Genomic DNA, 8,411 nt, shown 5'->3' with positions numbered 1-8,411 from the left:
ACTTATATTGATCTTAGGTCAAAGACAAAATAATGTTTCCTCAGAGAAACATGTCTTCTGAATTGGTGAGTTGTTTCAGTGGTTAAGAGTGGTATACTGTTCTTGTAGAGGTCCTTAGTTTGTTTTCCAGCATCCATACCAGTTGGCTCAAAACTGCTTATAACTCCAGTTATAGGGAATCCTATTCCCTCTGGCCTCTGAGGGTAGATACATAAATGTGGTGCACATAAATTCATAATCCCCATATGTATAAAATAAATCATTGAAAACAATGATTCATTGAGCCTAGCTCATTGATGTGTGGAGACATGCATTATAAATCAATTTCTGTTATTCAATGAAGTAATTAATAAGTAGATAATGAATTGTAAAGATATTAGAACATAAAATCAAGATGGAATTTCCCTACATTAATAAGTTAGAGGAGAAAAGATATTTGGCCATTTATACATATGTATTAAAAAGGCTTTGGTAAAATATTTAACAGCTATTAAGATTAAAGGTTTCTTAGAAAAATTACATTAGAAAAGAAAATTATTTTTAAAAGTCCTTCTGTTAAAAATGGATTCTTTTCTCATGAAATACATAATGATTAGCATTTTTCCCTCTACCCCTCCAAGTTCCTCTCCACTTCCCTACCCATCCAGATCCACTCCTTTTTTGTCTCTCATTAAAACAGAACAGGTTCATTACAAGAGAATTTTTCTTTCATAAAATCTACAACATGATAGACTAAATCTAAAATTTTAGAGGCATCCCGTTAAAGTCAAGGACAAGATGCAGATGTATATCACCTATTGTTTAACCATGAATGGAAATCTATAACTACAGTAGTGAAACATCAAACTATATAAGAGGTGGGAATATTAAAACAGATATAATAGATGGTATGAGTCTCTAATTAGAAAATCAAAAGGAATAATTTTATAAAATACTCAAATTAATCAGAAACCCAAAAGCAGCTTGTAGAGCAGTGGTCTTTTCAGTCAACCTGGGCCCAGTTGAGTAATAGGCCTGGAACTCTGAAGCTCCAGTGGGATATAGGTTCTGCCTGCAAGGGATAGAAGGCATTCGGCCATAACTCCTGAGTCCTTGGCTCCTGTTACAGTCACAATCTCTCACAGCTGCCCCTTCAGGAGATGTGTGCTCTGTCACATAGACAATGCCCCAAGCTCCCAGCATTCTAGCTGGACCCTACCCTTAGTCAACTGACTACAGCCAGGTATGGCCTGCGCCACAGACAGATAGCCATGCCTCACACAGTATAAGAGGCAGTTTGCCTCTTCCCCTCTCTCTTGCCTTCTTCCTCTCTTTCTCTCTTCCTTTTTGTCCTCCTTTACTCCTTTCTTCTTCTCTCTTGCGCTTTGTTCTCTCTCTTGCCTTCTTGCTCTCTGGCTTCCTTTCTTCCTCTCTTTCTCTTTGTCCTCTTTCTTGCCTTCTTCCTTTCTTGCTCTCTTCTCTTGCTTTCTTCCTCTCTTTTCTCTCTCCTCTCTCTCTCTCTCTCTCTCTCTCTCTCTCTCTCTCTCTCTCTCTCTCTCTCTCTCCTACTCTTCTCCTCTCCTTCTTCTCCTTACTTTCTCTCCACATGGCCAGCCTATTTTCTCTTTCCTATAATAAAATATCTCACAATTATGCATTGCTTCCTCTTACCTAATTAATGCACAGCCTTAGCTTCAGCAGCAGCAGTGTTGGGACCACAGGCCCACAGCTCCTAAAGATATCACTAAGTCCAAGAACTTTGCCACATGAAACCAACAAACAAGATAAGTAACATAAGCATAATAACAAATGTCAAAACTTTTCCACAAATGAACATAACAATGTACACCATCTTTTGTAAGCAACTATACAAACAAGCTTAGGGAAATAAGTAAATCAGGGTATTTGTTCAAAGGGAGAGATCTAATATAAAAATATCATTTCTTAAGTGATTTTCATATTTACTATCTGCTAGAGAATGAATTGTGCCCTTCCCTTTATATATTAAAATCTCAACATTCAATGTTACTTTATTTGTAAATAAAGCCTTGTAATGGTCAGGTATTTTTTTCCTTTTTTTTTTTTTTTTCTTTTCAACTTGACACAAGCCAGGGCTATCTGTGAAGGAGCCACAATTTAGAAAAATATTCCATTATATATGTCTTTAGGCACATCTGAATGCTTTTTATTGGTAAGTATTATAGAGCATGGGAAAAGTAAAATATGAATTTAAGATCCTAGAAAATTCCACAAAAGCGATTACAAGTGACCCAAAAGTGAGAAAAAAAATCAAATGTGTTTGTCTTATTTATTGCTACACAAACATGCTAACTGATTTAATTTCTGTGTTCTATCAAATCCGAAAAGAGTTTATTGTATTTTGCTATGGTAATCCAAAAACAAACAACAACAAAAACCTGAGAGTGCTTTCCATTCAGCAGCCAATATGGTGACCAGACTTCAATTGTGTTTACTCCTGAAAATTAATCATTGAAAAAAATAATAGGCAGAAGAGTAAAGGAATAATATTAGTAATAGATAAATAACAAAACTAAGAATCCATGAGACAGACTTAGTATTGGCTGAAATATTACTTTTATATGGGAAAGTAGACATATGAGGTGTAGACAGGCCTGTAGCCTATAATTGAGGAAGCCAATAGAGTCAGTTGGACGAAAATTTTAACATTCATGTCTAGCTTCTTTTGTATGTAAGTTGGGACAAGGAATCTCTATTGAATCACTGTAAGACATTTGTCAGTGCCTCAAATTTTGCTTGCAATGTAAAACTCATACTGAGGAAGCACAAAGGTTCGAATTGAGTCAGTAAGAGTCTAGAAGCTTATAAAATCTTTACTTTGCTATTTCTAGAAATAGCCTTTAAAATAGTAGTATATCAAATGGTGGCAGGCTACTTGCATAATGGATAAAAATATTAACATATCAAGTATAAGAACCTGAATGTCTGAATGTTTCATACATAAGATGGGTAAGTAGTCTTTTATGTAAAATAATACAGTCATACATATTTCTTAAGGGATAGATATATAACTGACTTTAAATGGAGAAAAAGCATTGTAAATGGAGGAAAAAAATATTTTACAGTTCAAGTTCTGAGTAGAAAGTAGACACAAGATTCCAAAATCCAATATTAACTGGTAAACAGAACCAAACTTATAGAGTGCTTTTCTCTTAAAGCCCCAACATCTATTCTGAAATGCTGGCAGCCTCCTCATTTTTATCTAGTGCCAGAATCTGATCCATGGCTTGTAATTGGGAAATATCTCAGAACTTTCTTGGAGTTGGAGTAACCAAGATGAAGTTCCCCCTGCCCCCTGCCCCACCTGGCATATGATGAACACCCAATCCTATGCAATGACAATATCTAGGTAAAAAATCAAGAACACTGCAAAAGCTCCTCCCATGCATTCATCACTGAGATTCCCCAAGATAATACTGACTTTCACCTCTTTGATTAGAGTTTTCTTCAGAGGAAAAAGGTGACAGGAATATTTGAAATTTAAAGTGATGACATTTTGCACTTTGTCCCATGCTCTCTGTCATGTGTAAACAGAACCCTACATTATCCCTGCTCCCACGCCAGTGCTAAGAGGACTCTGGGTATGGCATGTATTCCAACTTACTCTCACTTCTTCAGTGAAGTACCAAGGAGTAAATGAAGACTTTGATCTGAGGTTGGTGTGTGGGCCTGTGACTTTCTGCTGATGCCTGAATCTCTCTGCTGCTGCCTATAGTTGAGCTTCTCTGCTGCTGATGTCTGTGGCTGCATGGGGTTAGTTAGTTTAAAGGAGGCAATGAATGCTTGATTGTCAGAAGCAGCATTATTTGCTGAAATGCAGCTTTCAGTGCGGGTTGGGGGAGGAACAGAGAGCAGAGATTGGCGCCATTTTGCCATTTTGGACAGACGGAAAGCAGAGGTAGGCCGAGGCAATGTCTTCGTGGCAACGAAGGTGGTGGGGAGAGGGAGAAAGGAATACTCAGTTTTTTGAACTAGGTCACTCACGGTTTAGTTCTGACATATTTTAGCTGGTTTTGCCTCGAGTTGATGTCGGACTGGCATGTCAGGCGCTGGGTACCCAGGTGGCCAGGGAACAAAAGGTGGGGGTAGGATGACCATACACCCAGGCCAGGGTTCCTGTGGCCTTGACAGCTTCAGGAGGTCCATTGGCCTGCAAGGAAGCCAGGGACTCCCAGCCTCCCAGCCGTGGGAGAAGCCAAAGTCTCAGGAGTTATGGCCAAACACCTTCCATACCTTGCAGGCAGAGAGAAAGATTACCAACTGGCTCACCGGGATTCAGGCCTATTACTTGACTGGGCCCAGTTTACCTGAACAGACACTGCCCTACATTGGTGAACTCAGGTCAGCAAAGGAAAACATTTCTTGTGTTTATGAAAACTAAAGGGTAAGATATGGAGTGAGTGCTGAGGGAACTGTCAACATCACAAAGAGTAAGCACAGATCTTTGCCCTTGTTGTCTACCCTGGGAGGGCCTTGGTTGGGGCTGTTGGGGAGTGAGGCTTCAGGGTGGTAGAGATACTGTACTGCAGTTTGTTGTTTGGCCACTTTTGGCATTTCTGGGGAACCCAAGAAAGAATTATTGGCTAGGGTCCTACCTCATTTTTTAACTTGGTCACTGATACAGCTTCAGAAGAGCTACAGATGGGAAGTTCTGGTGTCCTAATACTCTGAAATGTAAATTTGTATGTGGCATGTGTATGAAAGCCAAAATCAGGTGATAATTTCCTACTTCAAGGAATCTAGATGTGCTAGTGCCCTAGACAGGTCTACCAGGCTTCAATCTAAGGAATAGTCCCTCTCTAATTTCCTTTAATGAGTTCTTTGTGATGTAGACAAATTAGGAAATGGGCTATAAGTTCTTAAATCATTGTTCTCACAGAAGGCTGTACAGGAAAGTTCTGTTTAAAGACCAAGTTTGTCTAACTTTTCTTCAGATGCATATACATTCTCACTCTTCCATCCTTAGGTGCCTGAATCACCTGCTCTATTCTCCATATTCCATGGTCAGAATCATCATGCCTCATGGCCATAATAGTAATCTCCGGGCCGGTGAAAAATGTCACCAGGCCCAAAGTGAAACCCACACTATGCAGAATGTTCAGGCAACTGCAGCAGAAGAAGGAGAGGAGACTCCTTCCTTCTCTCCCCTTTGTAATGCTGATATTCCACTCTCTTCTGTTGCTGAATTACTTGGCAAACATCAGAAGTCTCAAAAGCCCAACATTGCTTCTATAAGTTCTCTGTGCATAAAATCTGATGAAGATGCCAAGAGCCAAGATAATGAGAGACCAAGCACTTCCTGGGCGCTGTCCCCAACTGGCAATTTATCTTCAACTATGAGAGACAGCATAGCAGTTCATTGGTACAGTTCATGCTGAGAAAATATAACAAGAAGGAGCCAATAACAAAGGAAGAAATACTAAATCATGTCATTCTACAGAACAAGGAAGAATTCCCTGAGATTCTTAGGAAAGCCTCTGAACTCATGGTGTTGGCCTTTGGCATTGATATTAAGGAAATTAACCCAACTAAACACATATATGCTCTTGTCAGAATGCTCAGTCCTAATGGTGATGAAATTCTGAGTGGTGAGGCAATCCAGCCCAGGAATGGACTCTTGATGACGATGCTGTGTCTGATCTTTATGAATGGCAACTGTGTTAATGAGGATGATATCTGGGAAGGGCTTAATATGATGGGGGTATATGCTGGAGTCAAGCACAGCATCTACGGAAATGTCAAGGAGCTCATCACTAAAGAATTTGTGAGTGAGGGATATCTGGAGTATCGGCAGGTACCCATCAAAGGTTCTCCATGTCCTCAATTCTTGTGGGGTCCCTGGACACAATTTGAAGCTAGCAAAATGAGAGTCCTTGAGTTTCTGGCCAAAGTTCATAACACTGTGTCCACTGCCTTCCCATCATTGTATCAAGAGGCTTTGAGAGATGAAGAAGAAAGAGAGCAAATCAGATTTGTAGCTATGATTCTTGGTTTGATGGACAATGAACCACATAATGGCAATTCTATCAACAACTCCAATTTGCACTAAAGTCTAAAATTTCTGCTTTCCATCACTCTTGAAGAGAACATTCAAACAACTAGTGGATACCTGAGACAGTGTTGGAGAGAAAATAGTGCACCTCATATTACTAGTCCTATTCTCCATGAGTGATTTTATATTTATTTTTGAAAGTTTCAAACTACTTTCTAGTAAAGCTAAGAGAGTTTCACCATCTAAATGTATAACTGATATGTGTTGCAGTCGACATTATTCACAATGCTTAAGTGATAAAGGTTCAGTATTGAAAACAGTCCTTATGTATTTGAAATGAAACAAAACATGGTACTAGAATAGGCATTATCATAGAATATGAAAAATACAATTAAATGATTTATAACAACAGATAAAACTATGTTGTGGACAATACATTCTTGACTTTTCTGATTCCTTCTATGTGTTGTTCTACAAAATAAAATAAAATAAAATAAAATATAGTTGATATATCTGTATGTGGTTCATTTATTCAACAATGTAGGAACATAACTTATAATAAAGTTAACTTCTTATTCATTTTTATTTCCCAAATAGTTTTATTTACCAAACAATTACCAAATATTTGTTCTTTGTAAGTATTTTTTGCAGGGAAGAAGGAGAAGGAAAAGAAAAGAAGAAGAAGAAGAAGAAGAAGAAGAAGAAGAAGAAGAAGAAGAAGAAGGAGAAGGAGAAGGAGAAGGAGAAGGAGAAGGAGAAGGAGAAGGAGAAGGAGAAGGAGAAGGAGAAGAAAAGGAGAAGAAAAGGAGAAGAAAAGGAGGAGAAGGAGAAGAGGGAGGAGGCATGGGAGGTAAAACAGGAGGAGGAAAAAGGAAAAGGAAGAAGAGAAGAAGACAATGGGAAGATGATTAATTTTTAGAGTCCAGGAGCAACTATTACCTAAGATGGCAAACTATCCTCTAATACTTAAAAGACAAATGTGAAAAAGGTTGTGGCATCGGTGTGAGAATTTATATTCCTTGTAAGAGGAGGCATATGTAAAAGAAGACAATTTGGGCCTAGGAAAACATCAAGCCTATTCTAAGTGGAAGATAATTCTCAGTTAAGCTGGATATTGGATCAGGAGAGGGTGTGGAAGTGATAAGCAGGGCATGCATGGCCTCAAATATGATGTACCACATTAGTGAAAGATTAAACTTCTAATAGAAAACTACTCTTGGCAGTTAGTTTGGAATCATGCAACAACCCTAAATAATCTCTACCAGAGGTGGTAATTGAAAGTGATCCCACCAAATACCCACGGAAGGAGTTGCAGAGATTAACTATGGAGCAAAGACTGAAGGAAGGACAAGGCAGGCTAAATATAGCTATCTCCTGAGAGGATCTGACAGTACCTGACTAATAGATGTAGAGGCTCACAGACATCCATTGAACTGAGTACAGGGTCCCCAGTGAAGGAGTTAGAGAAAGGACCAATGGAGCTGAGGGGTTTGCAGCCCCTTAGGACGAACAACAATATGAACTAACTAGTACCCTCAGAGCTCCCAGGGTCTCAACCACCAACCATGGACTGCTATATATGGTGGGTCTGATTGTTCTGGCAGCATGTGTATACTAGAGGATTGCAAATTCGATCATCAATGGGAAGAGAAGCCCTTGGTCCTGTGAAGGTTCTGTGCCCCAGTGTAGGGGAATGCCATGGCCAATAATTGGTAGAGGGTGGGGTGGCGGGCATGGGGAGGGGGGAGGCAACAGGGGTTTGTTCTTGTTTTTGTTTGTTGTTTGCTTTTTGGAGGGGAAACTGGGAAAGGAGAAATTTACATGTAAATAAAGAAAATATCTAATAAAAAAAAGTGATCCCAACTCCCAGTGTAGATGAACACAGCAAGCAGAAAATGCACCTTCATTGATCTATTTAATGTATATTTATCTTCTTTACATGTTTATTATGTCCTGTCTGATTTCTGTTGCCCATAGAACCATGAATGGAGTGTGAGAACCCTGAGCAGTAGAATTACAAGGTATATGACCTTATTGATGTAGGTGCTGGGAACAAAATGTCTACAAGAATATATATATATATATACATACATATATATCTATATATACATACATATATATATATGTGTGTGTGTGTATGTATGTGTATATATATTTATTTATATAGAGAGGCAATTGTCTCTGATATATTTTTTCTTTTTTTCTTTTTCTTTTTTCTTTTTCGAGACAGGGTTTCTCTGTTTAGCCCTCACTGTCCTGGACGTACTCTATAGACCAGGTTGGCTTCCAACTCAGAAATCCATCTGCCTCTGCCTCCCAAGTGCTAGGTTTAAAGGTGTGTACCACCACTGCCCGACTGATATTTTTAATAAATGAGATCATAGTCCTTCAATAACTCACT

At 38.9% G+C, this 8,411-nt stretch overlaps 1 pseudogene; it reads left to right on the top strand.

Moving 5' to 3' along the window:
- The first annotated feature begins 5,033 nt into the window (after positions 1-5,033).
- On the top strand, positions 5,034-6,067 carry LOC116087036 (annotated as a pseudogene).
- The last annotated feature ends 2,344 nt before the right edge of the window (positions 6,068-8,411 follow it).

This window comes from Mastomys coucha, chromosome X (assembly GCF_008632895.1).
Source record: "Mastomys coucha isolate ucsf_1 chromosome X, UCSF_Mcou_1, whole genome shotgun sequence".
Lineage (NCBI taxonomy): Eukaryota > Metazoa > Chordata > Mammalia > Rodentia > Muridae > Mastomys > Mastomys coucha.
Note: the sequence above shows the minus strand (reverse complement) of the source record. Positions and strands in the feature narration are given on the sequence as shown.